A 15,522-nucleotide genomic window follows, 5' to 3' on the forward strand; every position below is an offset into this window, starting at 1 on the left:
CACTTGATTTGTTTGTTTTAATTTTAAAAAAGTTTACTATTTCTTATCCTTTTCAAAACCACCTAACTACTTTTCTCTCTCTAATTTTCGAAAAACCCCTCACCACTTTTTCAAAATTCTTTTTAATTAACTAATTATTTTAAATTTTAATTTTATTTTATTTTTTTTAAATAATTTCGAATTCTAACTCATAATTAAAATAAAAACAAAAATATTTTTCTTTTCTTTTTAATTAAAATTTGAATTTCTTTTCTCTCTCATCTCTTTCTATTTATTTTATTTATTTACTAACACTTCTCTTCTTCTTATAAATCGAACCCGCTCCCTGTCTCTGTGTTTGAATTCTTTTCATTCTATCTCTACCTCATTCTTCTGTTCTTCTACTCACATAAAGGAATCTCTATACTGTGACATAGAGGATTCCTCTTCTTCTCTATTCTCTTTGTTTTCATATGAGCCGGAACAAGGATAAGAACATTCTTGTTGAAGCTGATCTTGAACCTGAAAGGACTCTAAAGAGGAAGCTAAGAGAAGCTAAAGCACAACACTCTGGAGAGAACCTAACAGAAATTTTCGAGAAAGAAGTAGTTATGGCAACCGAAAATAACAACAATGGTGGAGATGTAAAGAAGGTGCTTGGTGACTTTACTGCACCAGCTTCTGACTTCTATGGAAGAAGCATCTCAATTCCTGCAATTGGAGTAAACAACTTTGAGTTTAAGCCTCAATTAGTTTCTCTAATACAGCAGAATTGCAAGTTTCATGGACTTCTATTGGAAGATCCTCATCAGTTCTTAGCTAAATTCTTGCAAATATGTGACAGTGTTAAGACCAATGGGGTTAATCCTGAGGTCTACAGACTTATGCTTTTCCTTTTTGCTGTAAGAGACAGAGCTAGGATATGGTTGGACTCACAACCTAAAGAAAGCCTGAACTCTTGGGAAAAGTTGGTCAATCCTTTCTTGGCCAAATTCTTTCCACCTCAAAAGTTGAGCAAGCTTAGAGTGGAAGTCCAAACCTTCAGACAGAAGGAAGGTGAATCCCTCTATGAAGCATGGGAAAGATACAAGCAATTGATCAGAAGGTGTCCTTCTGACATGCTTTCAGAATGGAGCATCCTATGTATATTCTATGATGGTCTGTCTGAATTGTCCAAGATGTCATTGGATCACTCTGCTGGTGGATCTCTTCATCTGAAGAAGACATCTGCAGAAGCCCAGGAACTCATTGAAATGGCTGCAAATAACCAGTTCATGTACACTTCTAAAAGAGTTCTTGAGATTGATACACTTAATGCCATATTGGCTCAGAATAAAATATTGACTCAGCAAGTCAATATGATTTCTCAGAGTCTGACTAAAATGCAAGCTGCATCAGGCAGTACTAAAAAAGCCTCCCCTAAAGGAGAAGCTTATGATCCTGAGAATCCTAGAATGGAAGAGGTGAATTACATGGGAGAATCCTATGGAAACACCTATAATCCTTCATGGAGGAATCATCCTAATTTCTCATGGAAGGATCAGCAGAAGCCTAATCAAGGCTTCAATAATAATAATGGTGGGAGAAATAGGTTTGGCAATAGCAAGCCTTTTCCATCATCTTCTGAGCAACAGACAGAGAATTCTAAGCAGAGCCTCTCTGACTTAGCAACCATAGTCTTTGATCTATCTAAGACTACTCTCAGTTTCATGACTGAAACAAGGTCCTCCATCAGAAATTTGGAGGCACAAGTAGGTCAACTGAGTAAAAGAGTAACTGCTGAAACTCCTCCTAGTACTCTCCCAAACAATACAGAAGAGAATCTAAAAAGAGAGTGCAAGGCCATCAATATACCCCACACGGCCAAACCTGGAGAGAGTCAAAAGGTAGTGATTTCCAATGAGGAAGACCTCAATGGACGTCCACTGGCCACTAAGGAGTTCCCTAATGAGGAACCAAAGGAATCTGAGGCTCATATAGAGACAATAGAGATTCCACTAAACTTACTGTTGCCATTCATGAGCTCTGATGAGTATTCTTCCTCTGAAGAGGATGAAGATATTATTAAAGAGCAAGTTGCTCAGTATCTAAGAGTAATCATGAAGCTGAATGCCAAGTTATTTGGTAATGAGACTTGGGAGGATGAACCTCCATTGCTCATCAATGAACTGAATGCTTTGGGGCAACTAAAGTTACCTCAGAAGAAATCGGATCCCGGAAAGTTCTTAATACCTTGTACCATAGGCACTATGACCTTTAAGAAGGCTCTGTGTGACCTGGGATCAGGAATAAACCTCATACCACTCTCTGTAGTGGAGAAACTAGGGATCTTTGAGGTACAAGCTGTAAGATTCTCATTAGAATTGGCAGACAAATCAAGAAAACAGGCTTATGGACTTGTAGAGGATGTCTTAGTGAAGGTTGAAGGCTTCTACATCCCTGCTGATTTCATAATCCTAGAAACTGGGAAAGATGAGGATGAATCCATCATCCTTAGAAGACCCTTCTTGGCCACAGCAAGAGATGTGATTGATGTGGATAGAGGAGAGTTAGTCCTTCAATTGAATGAGGACTACCTTGTGTTTAAGGCTCAAGGATCTTCTTCTGTAACAATGGAGAGGAAGCATGAAAAGCTTCTCTTAATACAGAGTCAAACAGAGCCCCCACACTCAACTTCTAAGTTTGGTGTTAGGAGGCCACCATTAAAGCTCTGAGTATCTGTGAAGCTCTCTAAGAGCTCACTATCAAGCTATTGACATTAAAGAAGTGCTTGTTGGGAGGCATCCCAATGTTATTTAATTATATTTATTTATTTTCCATTGTTATTTTATGTTTTCTTTAGGTTGATTATCATGTGAAGTCATAAAAACAACTATAGAATTAAAGCGGAATAAAAAATAGCATAAAAAATAGCATACCCTAGAGGACAGGCTTACTGGCGTTTAAACGCCAGTAAGGATAGCAGAATGGGCGTTTAACGCCCAGCCTGGCAGCATTCTGGGCGTTAAACACCAGAATGGGCAGCATTCTGGGCGTTTAACGCCAGAAAAGGGTGTCTGGCGTCTGGCTGGCGTTAAACGCCATAAATGGCAGACAGACTGGCCTTTAACGCCAAAAAAGGGTGTCTGGCTGGCGTTAAACGCCAGAAAGGGGCAGCAAACTGGCGTTTAATGCCAAGAAACGTAGCAGAGCTAGCGTTAAATACCAGAATTGGAACACAGAGGGCGTTTAAATGCCAGAATGGTGCAGGGTGTAGAATTTCTTGACACCTCAGGATTTGTGGACCCCACAGGATCCCCACCTACCCACCTCTTCTTCTCCCCTCTTAACACCTTTCCATAACACTCTTCCCCAAATACCCTTGATCAATCCCATCAATAACTCTTCCCCAAATACCCTTCGCCTATCAAATCTTACCCTTTTCTCCATAATCTCTTCACCACTCACATCTATCCATCATAAAACTCCACCTACCTCACCATTCAAATTCAAACCATTTCCCTCCCAAACCCACCCCTTCATAATCGAATTCCCTCTCTCCCTTACCCTATAAATACCCCTCCTTACAACCTTCAATTTCACACTTCATACCCACTTAACCCACCTTGGCCGAAACCACTACTCCTCTCCATCTCCTTCATTTCTTCTTCTTCTACTCCTTTCTTTCTTCTTTTGCTCGAGGACGAGCAAACATTTTAAGTTTGGTGTGGAAAATCTTTGCTTTTTATTTTTCCATAACCATTAAGGGCACCTAAGGCCGGAGAAACCTCTAGAAAGAGGAAAGGGAAGGCAATTGCTTCCACCTCCAAGTCATGGGAGATGGAGAGATTCATCTCAAAGGTTCATCAAGACCACTTCTATGAAGTTGTGGCCAAGAAAAAGGTGATCCCCGAGGTCCCCTTCATGCTCAAAAAGAGTGAATATCCGGAGATCCGACATGACATTCAAATAAGAGGTTGGAAAGCTCTCACCAACCCCATTCAACAAGTCAGAATCTTAATGGTTCAAGAGTTCTATGCTAATGCATGGATCACTAAGAACCATGATCAAAGTGTGAACCCGAACCCAAAGAATTGGCTCACAATGGTTCGGGGGGATTACTTGGATTTCAGTCCGGAAAATGTGAGATTGGCATTTAACTTGCCAATGATGTAAGGAGATCCTCACCCTGTCACTAGAAGAGTCAACTTTGATCAAAAGTTGGACCAAGTCCTCATGGACATCGGTGTGGAAGGAGCTTGGTGCACGAAATTGTGATCTCAACTGTGCCAAAACTTGGTACGCACGATCGTAATCTCAACTCTTTTTCACAACTCCGCACAACTAACCAGCAAGTGCACTGGGTCGTCCAAATAATAAACCTTACTTGAGTAAGGGTCGATCCCACGGAGATTGTCGGCTTGAAGCAAGCTATGGTCATCCTTGTAAATCTCAGTCAGGCAGATTCAAATGGTTATGAGGTTTTGATAATTTAAATATAAATAAAATATAAAATAAGATAAAGTTACTTATGTAATTCATATGTAGGAATTTCAGATAAGCGTCTGGAGATGCATTATTGCTTCAGAACCTCTGCTTTCTTATTGCCTCCTTCCAACCATGCGTTACCTCCTTCCATGGCAAGCTGTATGATCCTCTCGGATGAAAACAAATCCATATGCGCTGTCACTGCACGGCTAATCATCTGTCGGTTCCCGCTAGCGTCGGAATAGGACCATTGTCCTTTTGCACATTGTCACTTGTGCCCCACATTCACAGGTTTGAAGCTCGTCACAGTCATCCCTTCCCGGATCCTACTCGGAATACCACAGACAAGGTTTAGACTTTACGGATCCCAGGAATGCTGCTTTTATTCTAGCCTATACCATGAAGACTCTGATATCTTGGAATGGAAGGCTCTGTTGTTAGGAGAGGCAACCATGCGTCGTGGACCAGAAGGCCAAGAGATACACACTCAAGATATTGCAGATAGAACGGAAGTGGTTGTCAGGCACGCGTTCATAAGTGAGAATGATGATGAGTGTCACGGTTCATCACATTCATCAGGTTGAAGTACGAATGAGTATCTTAGATAAGAAGTAGGTGTGAGTTGAATAGAAAAACAATAGTACTTGTATTAATTCATGAAGAACAGCAGAGCTCCACACCTTAATTTATGGGGTGTAGAAACTCCACCGTAGAAAATACATAAGTGAAAGGTCTAGGCATGGTTGACTCTGTTTGACTCTGTATTGAGAGAAGCTTTTCATGCTTCCTCTCCATGGTTACAGAAGAATATCCTTGAGCCTTAAACACAAGGTAGTCCTCATTCAATTGAAGAACTAGCTCTCCTCTATCCACATCAATCACAGCTCTTGCTGTGGCTAGGAAGGGTCTTCCAAGGATGATGGATTCATCTTCATCCTTCCCAGTGTCTAGGATTATAAAGTCAGTAGGGATGTAAAAGCCTTCAACCTTCACCAAGACATCCTCTACAATTCTATAAGCTTGTTTCCTTGAATTGTTTGCCATCTCTACTGAGATTCTAGTAGCTTGTACCTCAAAGATCCCTAGTTTCTCTATTACAGAGAGGGGCATGAGGTTTATCCCTGACCCCAGGTCACACAGAGCCTTCTTAAAGGTCATGGTGCCTATGATGCAAGGTATTAAGAACTTTCCAGGATCCTATTTCTTCTGAGGTAATTTCAGTTGAACCAGATCATTCAGTTCATTGATGAGCAATGGAAGTTCATCCTTCCAAGTCTCATTATCAAATAACTTGGCATTCAGCTTCATGATTGCTCTTAGATATTAAGCAACTTGCTGTTCAATAATATCTTCATCCTCTTCAGAGGAAGAATACTCATCAGAGCTCACGAATGGCAATAGTAAGTTCAGGGAAATCTCTATGGTCTCTATATGAGCCTCAGATTCCTTTGGTTCCTCATTAGGGTACTCCTTGGAGGCTAGTGGAGGTCCATTAAGATCTTCCTCACTGGAAATCACTGCCTTTTCTTCCCCTCTAGGTTCGGCCATGTTGGGCGTGTAGATGGCCTTGCACTCTCTCTTTGGATTCTCTTTTGTATTGCTTGGGAGAGTACTAGGAGGGAGTTCAGTAACTCTTTTACTCAGCTGACCCACTTCTGCCTCCAAATTTCTAATGGAGGACCTTGCTTCAGTCATGAAGTTGAGAGTGGTCTTAGATAGATCAGAGACTACAGTTGCTAAGTCAGAGTGGCTCCGCTTAGAATTCTCTATCTGTTGCTGAGAAGATGATGGAAAAGGTTTGTTATTGCCAAACTGTGCTCTCCCACTATTATTATTATTGAAGCCTTGATTAGGCTTCTGTTGATCCTTCCATGAGAGATTAGGATGATTTTTCCATGAAGGATTGTAAGTGTTTCCATAGGAATCTCCGATGTAATTCACTTCTTCCATTCCAGGGTTCTCAGGGTCATAGGCTTCTTCTTCAGAGGAAGCTTCCTTAGTACTGCCTGATGCAGCTTGCATTCTAGACAGACACTGAGAAATCATATTGACTTGTTGAGTTAATATTTTATTCTGAGCCAATATGGCATTCAGAGTATCAATCTCCAGAACTCCTTTCTTTTGAGTTGTCCCATTATTCACAGGATTTCTTTCAGAAGTGTACATAAACTGGTTATTTGTAACTATTTCAATGAGTTCCTGGGCTTCTGCAAGCATCTTCTTCAGATGAAGAGATCCTCCAGCAGAGTGGTCCAATGACATTTTGGACAATTCAGACAGACCATCATAGAATATACAGATGATGCTCCATTCTGAAAACATGTCAAAAGGACTCCTTCTGATCAATTGCTTGTATCTTTCCTAAGCATCATAGAGGAATTCACCTTCCTTCTATCTGAAGGTTTGGACTTCCACTCTAAGCTTGCTCAACTTTTGAGGTGGAAAGAATTTGGCCAAAAAAGCATTGACCAGTTTTTCCCAAGAGTTCACGCTATCTTTAAGTTGTGAGTCCAACCATGTCCTAGCTCTGTCTCTTACAGCAAAGGGAAAAAGCATAAGTCTGTAGACCTCAGGATTAACCCCATTGGTCTTAACAGTGTCACATATTTGCAAGAATTCAGCTAAGAACTGATGAGAATCTTCCAATAGAAGTAAATGAAACTTGCAATTCTGTTGTATCAGAGAAACTAATTGAAGCTTAAGCTCAAAGTTGTTTGCTCCAATTGCAGGAATTGAGATGCTTCTTCCACAGAAGTCAGAAGAGGGTGCAATAAAGTCACCAAGCATCTTCCTTGCATATCCACCATTGTTATTGGGTTCGGCCATCTCTTCTTCTTTTTTAAAAAATTCTGTCAGGTCCTCTCCAGAGTGTTGTGCTTTAGCTTCTCTTTGCTTCCTCTTTAGAGTCCTTTCAGGTTCCAGATCAGCTTCAACAAGAATGTTCTTATCTTTGCTCCTACTCATATGAAAAAGAAGAGAACATAAAAGAAGAGGAATCATCTATGTCATAGTATAGAGATTCCTTTATGTGAGTAGAAGAGTAGAAGAGTAGAATGAAGAAGGGAGAAGATGAAGAATTCGAACACAGAGAGGGATAGAGGGTTCGAATTATAAGAAGAAAAGTGTTAGTAAATAGATAAATAAATAGAAAGAGATGATAGAGAGAGAAAATTTGAATTTTAAATTAAAATAAAAGGAAAATATTTTTGTTTTTATTTTAATTATTGGTTAGTATTTGAAAATTAAGGGAAGGAATAAAATAAAATTTGAAAACTAAATAAATTAATTAATTAAAAAGATTTTTGAAAAAGTGGTTAGTGATTTTTGAAAATTGGAGAGAGAAAAGTAGTTAGGTGGTTTTGAAAAAGATATGATTGAAATAGAAAGCTTTTAAAATCAAACAAACAAGTCAAGTAGTTAATTGAAAAACATTTGAAAATCAATTTTGAAAAGATAAGAAGTTAGAAAAAGATTTTGAAATTAAATTTTGAAAGAGATATGATTGAAAATTTATTTTGAAAAAGATTTGAAAAGGAAATTAAAAAGATTTGATTTTGAAAATTAAAGTTGATTACTTGACTAACAAGAAACAAAAATATATGATTCTAGAATTTAAAGATTGATCCTTTCTTAATAGGCAAGTAACAACTTGAAAATTTTTGAATCAAAATGTTAAATGTTAGCATTAATTTCGAAAATCATGAAATAAAAGTAAGAAAAAGATTCTGAAAATCAATTTTTTTTTAAATTTTCAAAAATATTAAGATAAAATGTAAAAGATTTGATTTTTGAAAAAGATTTGAAAAGATAGAATTTTTAAATTGAAATTTTGACTTGACTAACAAGAAACAACTAAATTTTAAAACTTTATGACTAAATCAATTCAAAATTTCGAAATTTATGAGTGAAATAAGGGAAAGATTTTTTTTTATTTTTGAAATTTAATGAGGAGAGAGAAAAACATAAAAATAATGCAAAACATAAAAAAAATTAAGATCAAAACTAATAATGCATGCAAGAACACTTTGAATGTCAAGATGAACATCAAGAACACTTTAAAGGTCATGATGAACATCAAGATCATATATTTGAAAATTTTTAAGAAAAGAAAAACATGCATGACACCAAAGTTAAAAATTTTTTAAACTTTAGACACTAATAATTCAAAAATGCATATGAAAAACAAGAAAAGACACTAAACAAGAAAATTTAACGATCAAATAAAAAAAATCCTCAAGAACAACTTGAAGATCATGAAGAACACATGCATATATTTTTCGAAAATTAAAAGGAAATTAAAACATACAATTGACACCAAACTTAAAATTTGACACAAGACTCAAACAAGAAACACAAAATATTTTTGGTTTTTATGATTTTATAAATTTTTTTTGTAATTTTTGAAAATTATTTTGGAAAAAGAAAATAAATAAATTCAAAATTTTTAATAGGAATTCCAGGAATCATGCAATGTTAGTCTAAAGCTTCGGTCCAACAATTTAGACATGGCTAAATAGCCAGCTAAGCTTTAGGTGAAAGCTTCGGTCCAAAAGATTAGACATGGCCAAATGGCCAGCCAAGCTTCAGCATACAAATCAGACATACAATAGCTGAATTGATGAGAATCAAAACGCTCCTGCAGTGATAAGTGAGAGCCTTAGTCCAAAAGATTAGACATGGCTTAATAGCCAGCCAGACTTCACATATCATCTGAAACAATAGAATTCATTCTAAAAAACTCTGAAGAACAAAATAAATTTTTTTTTTAATTTTTTTGAAATTAAAATAAAAAATAAAATGCTTAAACATAAAATAAAATTACCTAATCTGAGCAACAAGATGAACCGTTAGTTGTTCAAACTCGAACAATCCCCGGCAATGGCGCCAAAAACTTGGTGCAAGAAATTGTAATCTCAGCTGCGCCAACAACTTGGTACGCATGATCGTAATCTCAACTCTTTTTCACAACTCCGCACAACTAACCAGCAAGTGCACTGGGTCGTCCAAGTAATAAACCTTACGTGAGTAAGGGTCGATCCCACGGAGATTGTCGGCTTGAAGAAAGCTATGATCATCCTTGTAAATCTCAGTCAGGCAGATTCAAATGGTTATGAAGTTTTGATAATTAAAATATAAATAAAATATAAAATAAGATAAACTTACTTATGTAATTCATAGGTAGGAATTTCAGGTAAGCGTCTGGAGATGCTTTGTTGCTTCAGAACCTCTACTTTCCTATTGCCTCCTTCCAACCATGCATTACCTCCTTCCATGGCAAGCTGTATGATCCTCTCAAATGAAAACAAATCCATATGCGCTGTCACCGCACGGCTAATCATCTGTCGGTTCCTGCTAGCGTCGGAATAGGACCATTGTCCTTTTGCACACTGTCACTTGTGCCCCACATTCGCAGGTTTGAAGCTCGTCACAGTCATCCCTTCTCAGATCCTACTCGGAATACCACAGACAAGGTTTAGACTTTCTGGATCCCGGATCCTACTCGGAATACCATAGACAAGGTTTAGACTTTCCGGATTCCAGGAATGCTGCCTTTATTCTAGCCTATACCACGAAGACTCTGATCTCACAGAATGGAAGGCTCTGTTGTCAGGAGAGGCAACCATGCATGTGGACCAGGAGGCCAAGAGATACACACTCAAGCTATTGCAGATAGAATGGAAGTGGTTGTCAGGCACGCGTTCATAAGTGAGAATGATGATGAGTGTCACGGGTCATCACATTCATCAGGTTGAAGTACGAATGAATATCTTAGATAAGAAGTAGGCGTGAGTTGAATAGAAAAACAATAGTACTTGTATTAATTCATGAAGAACAACAGAGCTCCACACCTTAATCTATGGGGTGTAGAAACTCCACCGTAGAAAATACATAAGTGAAAGGTCTAGGCATGGCCGTGAGGCCAGCCTCCAAATGTGTACAATGATCAAAAGATAAAAGCTAGGATATAAAATAAATCTCTAAAAGTTGTTTTTATACTAAGCTAGTAACCTAGGGTTACAGAAAATGAGTAACTAAGTGCAAATAGTGCAGAAATCCACTTCCGGGGCCCACTTGGTGTGTTCTTGGGCTGAGTGTTGAAGCTTTTTTGTGCTTAGGCATTTCCTGGAGTTAAATGCCAGCTTTGGTGCCAGTTTTGGCGTTTAACTCCAATTCTGGTGCCAGTTTGGGCGTTTTACGCCAAGATGTTTTAGGCTGACTTTGAATGCCAGTTTGGGCCATCAAATCTCGGGCAAAGTATGGACTATTATATATTGCTGGAAATCCCAGGATGTCTACTTTCCAACGCAATTGAGAGCGTGCCAATTGGGTATCTGTAGCTCCAAAAAATCCACTTCGAGTGCAGGGAGGTCAGAATCCAACAGCATCTGCAGTCCTTTTTCAGCCTCTGAATCAGATTTTTGCTCAGGTCCGTCAATTTCAGCCAGAAAATATCTAAAATCACAAAAAAACACAAAAACTCAGTTAAGTCCAGAAATGTGATTTTTGAATAAGAACTAATAAAAATATAATAAAAAGTAACTAAAACATAATAAAAACTATGTAAAAATAATGCCAAAAAGGGTATAAATTATCCGCTCATCAGAGCTCAATGGAAGAGAGACTCAAGAGGCAAGCTGGTTCAATTAAGAAAGCTTAACCTCAAGCCCATGGCTAGGGGATGGTTGGAGTTCATCCAACGCTCTATCATTCCTACTAGCAACCGGTCTAAAGTTACAATAGACCGGGCTATCATGATCCATAGTATCATGATTGGAGAGGAAGTAGAAGTTCATGAGATCATATCCCTATAACTCTACAAGGTGGCTGACAAGTCTTCCACTTTGGCAAGGTTAGTCTTCCCTCATCTCATCTATTACCTATGCAATTCAGCTGGAGTTGTCATAGAGGAAGACACCCTCATTGAAGAGGACAAGCCCATCACTAAGAAAAAGATGGAGCAAACAAGAGAGCCCACTCATGGACCTCAACAAGAGCATGAGGAAGTTCTTCATCAAGAAATCTCTGAGATACCTCAAGGGATGCACTTTCCTCCACAAAACTATTGGGAGCAAATTAACATTTCCTTAGGAGAATTGAGTTCCAACATGCGGCAACTAAGCATGGAGCACCAAGAGCACTCCATCATCTTTCATGAAATAAGAGAGGACCAAAAGGCCATGAGAGAGGAGCAACAAGGGTAAGGAAGAGACATAGAGGAGCTCAAGCATTCCATAAGATCTTCAAGAGGAAGAACTAGCCGCCATCACTAAGGTGGACCCGTTCTTTAATTTCCTTGTTCTTATTTCCCTGTTTTTCGATTTTTATGCTTTATGTTTTATCTATGTTTGTGTCTTTATTACATGATCATTAGGGTCTAGTGTCTATGTCTTAAAGCTATGAATGTCCTATGAATCCTTCACCTTTCTTAAATGAAAAATATTTTTAATTGCAAAAGAAAAAGAAGTACATGAATTTTGAATTATATCTTGAAAATAATCCAATTATTTTGATGTGGTGGCAACACTCTATATTTTCTGAATGAATGCTTGAACAATGCATATTTTTGATATTGTTGTTTATGAATATTAAAATTGTTGGCTCTTGAAAGAATAATGAAAAAGGAGAAATGTTGTTGATAATCTGAAAAATCATAAAATTGATTCTTGAAGTAAGAAAAAGCATTGAAAAGCTTGCAAAAAAAAAGGGGCAAAAAAAAAGAAAAAAATTGAAGAAAAAGAAAAAAGAAAAAGCAAGCAGAAAAAGCCAATAACCCTTTAAACCAAAAGGCAAGGGTAAAAAGGATCCAAGGCTTTGAGCATTATTGGATAGGAGGGCCCAAAGGAATAAAATCCCGGCCTAAGCGGCTAAACCAAGTTGTCCCTAACCATTTGCTTGTGGCGTGAAGGTGTCAAGTGAAAAGCTTGAGACTGAGCAGTTAAAGTCGTGGTCCAAAGCAAAAAGACTGTGCTTAAGAACTCTGGGCACCTCTAACTGGGGACTCTAGCAAAGCTGAGTCACAATCTGAAAAGGTTGACCCAGTTATGTGTCTGTGGCATTTATGTATCCGGTGGTAATTGATGACAAGTCATCTTAGCCTATTTTAACTAGTCTTTTTCTTTTGTTTTCATTAGAATTATGCACTTTCTTGAGCTACAAGCAAGCCAATTAGCTAGATTTTCATGTTTCCTTTGATTTAATCAACCATGTATGAATTCATGCTATTTCATGAGGTTTTATACTATAATTGTCACATATTATGAAAGAATGAATATCTCATGATTTTAAGCCTAGCTTTGATGTGTTTGGTTGATTAATGATAGGTGAAGAAAGCTTGGAGAAAGGTTGAAGCAAGAAGGCATAGCTAGGAGTAAAGAGAAGACAATGGAATAAGTGAAATTGAACCAGGAAGCAAAAAGCTGGACCTAAAGTTAGCCTCAAACTTTTGCACAAACTTTTGCGTGAAAAGTTAGCCCCTAACTCGGAGGCTAACGTTGGCATGATGAAAATCACTCCCTGGGTACTAAAAGTTTGCGCCAACGTTAGCCCCCTAACTTGGTGGCTAACGTTGGCACATGAAAATCACCCCTGGGCACCAAAAGTTTGCGCCAACGTTAGCCCCCTAACTTTGAGGCTAACGTTGGCATGAAGAAAACCTCCCTGGGCACCAAAAGTTTGCGCCAACGTTAGCCCCCTAACTTGGTGGCTAACGTTGGCGCCACAAGTGCACAAGGTAAGGCCAACGTTAGGGCCAAAGTTAGACCCCTAACTTTGGCACCAACGTTGGTATCAGATGGATATAGCTGCTGATATGAAAAGTTTGGGCAAAAGTTAGCCCCCTAACTTTTGCTCAAACTTTTGGTCCAACTTTTGCAAAACTCAAACCCGGTTCAATTGGTTCGTTTTGGTTCCTCTTCAAACTCCATGAGCAATCAACCAAGGCCTCTTTCAACCCAATTCCACCAAGAGCAAAGGCCCAACTCAAGGCTTGAAGATCATTGGAAGAAAGTGTATAAATAGGATAGAATTCAAGTTCTTCGGGGAGTTTTCTTTTGGAATTTTCATAATAATTTTCGGAGAGCTTTGGATATTGAGTGATCTTTAATTTCTTTGTCTTGGGGAAGGAGAATTTACTTCTCTTCCTCTCATTTTTATTGCTATCAATTTCAATTACAATTGTCTTGGATTTTGGGTTGGAGAATTGAAGAAATTCTGTTTCAATCTCAACCTTGGATCTCACTGCTTTATTTACTGCTTGATTGGATTTCAATTTCTGTTAATTGCTCTTCATCCACTTTCTTTGAATTTCAATTACAATTTCTTGTTGGATCTAGGAAGGCATTGAGATCTAGACTTGGTTTTCTAGTCTTTGGGTCCTGAGATCTAATTTCCCAATTTTACATTTTCTGTTTACTGTTTTCATGTTCATTTACTTTTCTGCTTCAAGATCCAATCTAACCCAAACCTTCTTCTACTTCTCTGCTTGATGCAATTTACTTTTCCTTGTTTAAATTCTGCAAATCCAATCCCCAATTCCCTTTACAATTCTAGCCGTTTACATTTCTTGCACTTTAAGATTCCGCAATTTACATTTCTTGCATTCTAAGTTTCTGCTATTTAATTTCTTGTTCTTTACGATTCAGCACTTTAATTCCCTGTTCTCTTTACTTCCATGCAATTTAATTTCTGCAAATCACAAAATACTCAACCAAATCTTGATTCGCTTGACTACATTAACCACTAAGCTAAAATTGCTCAATCCTTCAATCCCTGTGGGATCGACCTCACTCCCGTGAGTTTTTATTACTTGATACGACCCGATACACTTGCCGGTTAGATTTGTGTGTTTCGGAGGAAATTTATTTTTCACCAAAATACTCATCAAGTTTTTGGCGCCGTTGCCGGGGATTGATTAGATTGACAATGATTAAGTGAGGTGGTGATCTAGATCAAGCATTTTTTCTTTAATTTTTGACTAACCCACTAACTGTTTGAAGTTTTGTCTCAACTGACTACACTCAATTTTCAAGAGTATCACTGTGTGTTCCGTTGATTTTTATGTCGCAGGAAAAAAGAGCAGCCAGAGGGAAGGATATCATTGAAAATGAAGTTTCTGAGAAAGAAGAACATGCCAACATGAAGCCGCAAATCATTACACTAATAGAGAACAATTGTTCCTATGGCGGAAATCCATTGGAGGATCCTGAACAGCATCTATCTATTTTTCTGAGGATCTGTGATGTTGTCAATAATGATGTCTATAAGCTCTTGCTATTCCCTTTCTCACTAAAGGATGAGGCAGCACAATGGCTTGAAACTCTTCCCCAAGGAAGTATCACTAGTTGGGATGGTTTGGTTGCCAAATTTCTAGCCAAATTCTCTACATCCCAACAGAACATCAAGATGAAGGAGGGAACACATCCATTCATGCAAGGAGAGGAAGAACCATTGCTCAAAGCATGGGAAAGATACAAGAAAGCAAATGACAAAGTGGCTTTTCAAGCATTCTACGAAGGATTAACCCCAGAAACGAGAAGAGCGGTGGATCACTTCTCAGATGACTTACTCGAAGCAACAGCAACTGGTCAAGGAACTACAAGGTTCAATGACAAGAGAACCAACAACCAACACTCCTTTGAGACACCACAGAATGCAACTTCAGAGAAAGATACGATGAATCTTGAAGGAATGAAGGCAGTCATGAATCAAAGCAAACAGCTACATCAGCAAACTCAGCAACAATTGGAGTCAATGGCTAGAAAACTTGATTTTCTCCATTCCACTATAGTGAATGCACAGTTCCCACCATGGAAGCCACATTCTTATCTTAGAATGAGGGAACCTCAACATCAGGAACCAAGGAACTTCAACTACAACAACCACTTCCCAAACCTGCAACAACATCACCACACAATCTCACTGAATTCTCAAAGGATCACCAATCTAGAGAGCGTAGTAGAGAGAATGATGACACATCAAGTGATGATGAACAAACACCATGAGAACTTACTCGGGGGAATTGGGAAGCAAATGGAACAATTAGCCAAAAACCTCACAGGAACGAGTGAGAAGAGAGCA

The 15,522-nt window shown here is 38.3% G+C and overlaps 1 non-coding gene across 1 annotated transcript; it reads right to left on the reverse strand.

Annotated features, from left to right (window-relative positions):
- Nucleotides 1–995: 995 nt before the first annotated feature.
- LOC112752192 (small nucleolar RNA R71) lies at nucleotides 996–1,103 on the reverse strand. Its single transcript, XR_003176638.1, has one exon. It is a non-coding gene; the product is annotated as a small nucleolar RNA R71 (small nucleolar RNA).
- Nucleotides 1,104–15,522: the final 14,419 nt, after the last annotated feature.

Source organism: Arachis hypogaea, chromosome 15 (assembly GCF_003086295.3).
Source record: "Arachis hypogaea cultivar Tifrunner chromosome 15, arahy.Tifrunner.gnm2.J5K5, whole genome shotgun sequence".
In the NCBI taxonomy this organism is placed as follows: domain Eukaryota; kingdom Viridiplantae; phylum Streptophyta; class Magnoliopsida; order Fabales; family Fabaceae; genus Arachis; species Arachis hypogaea.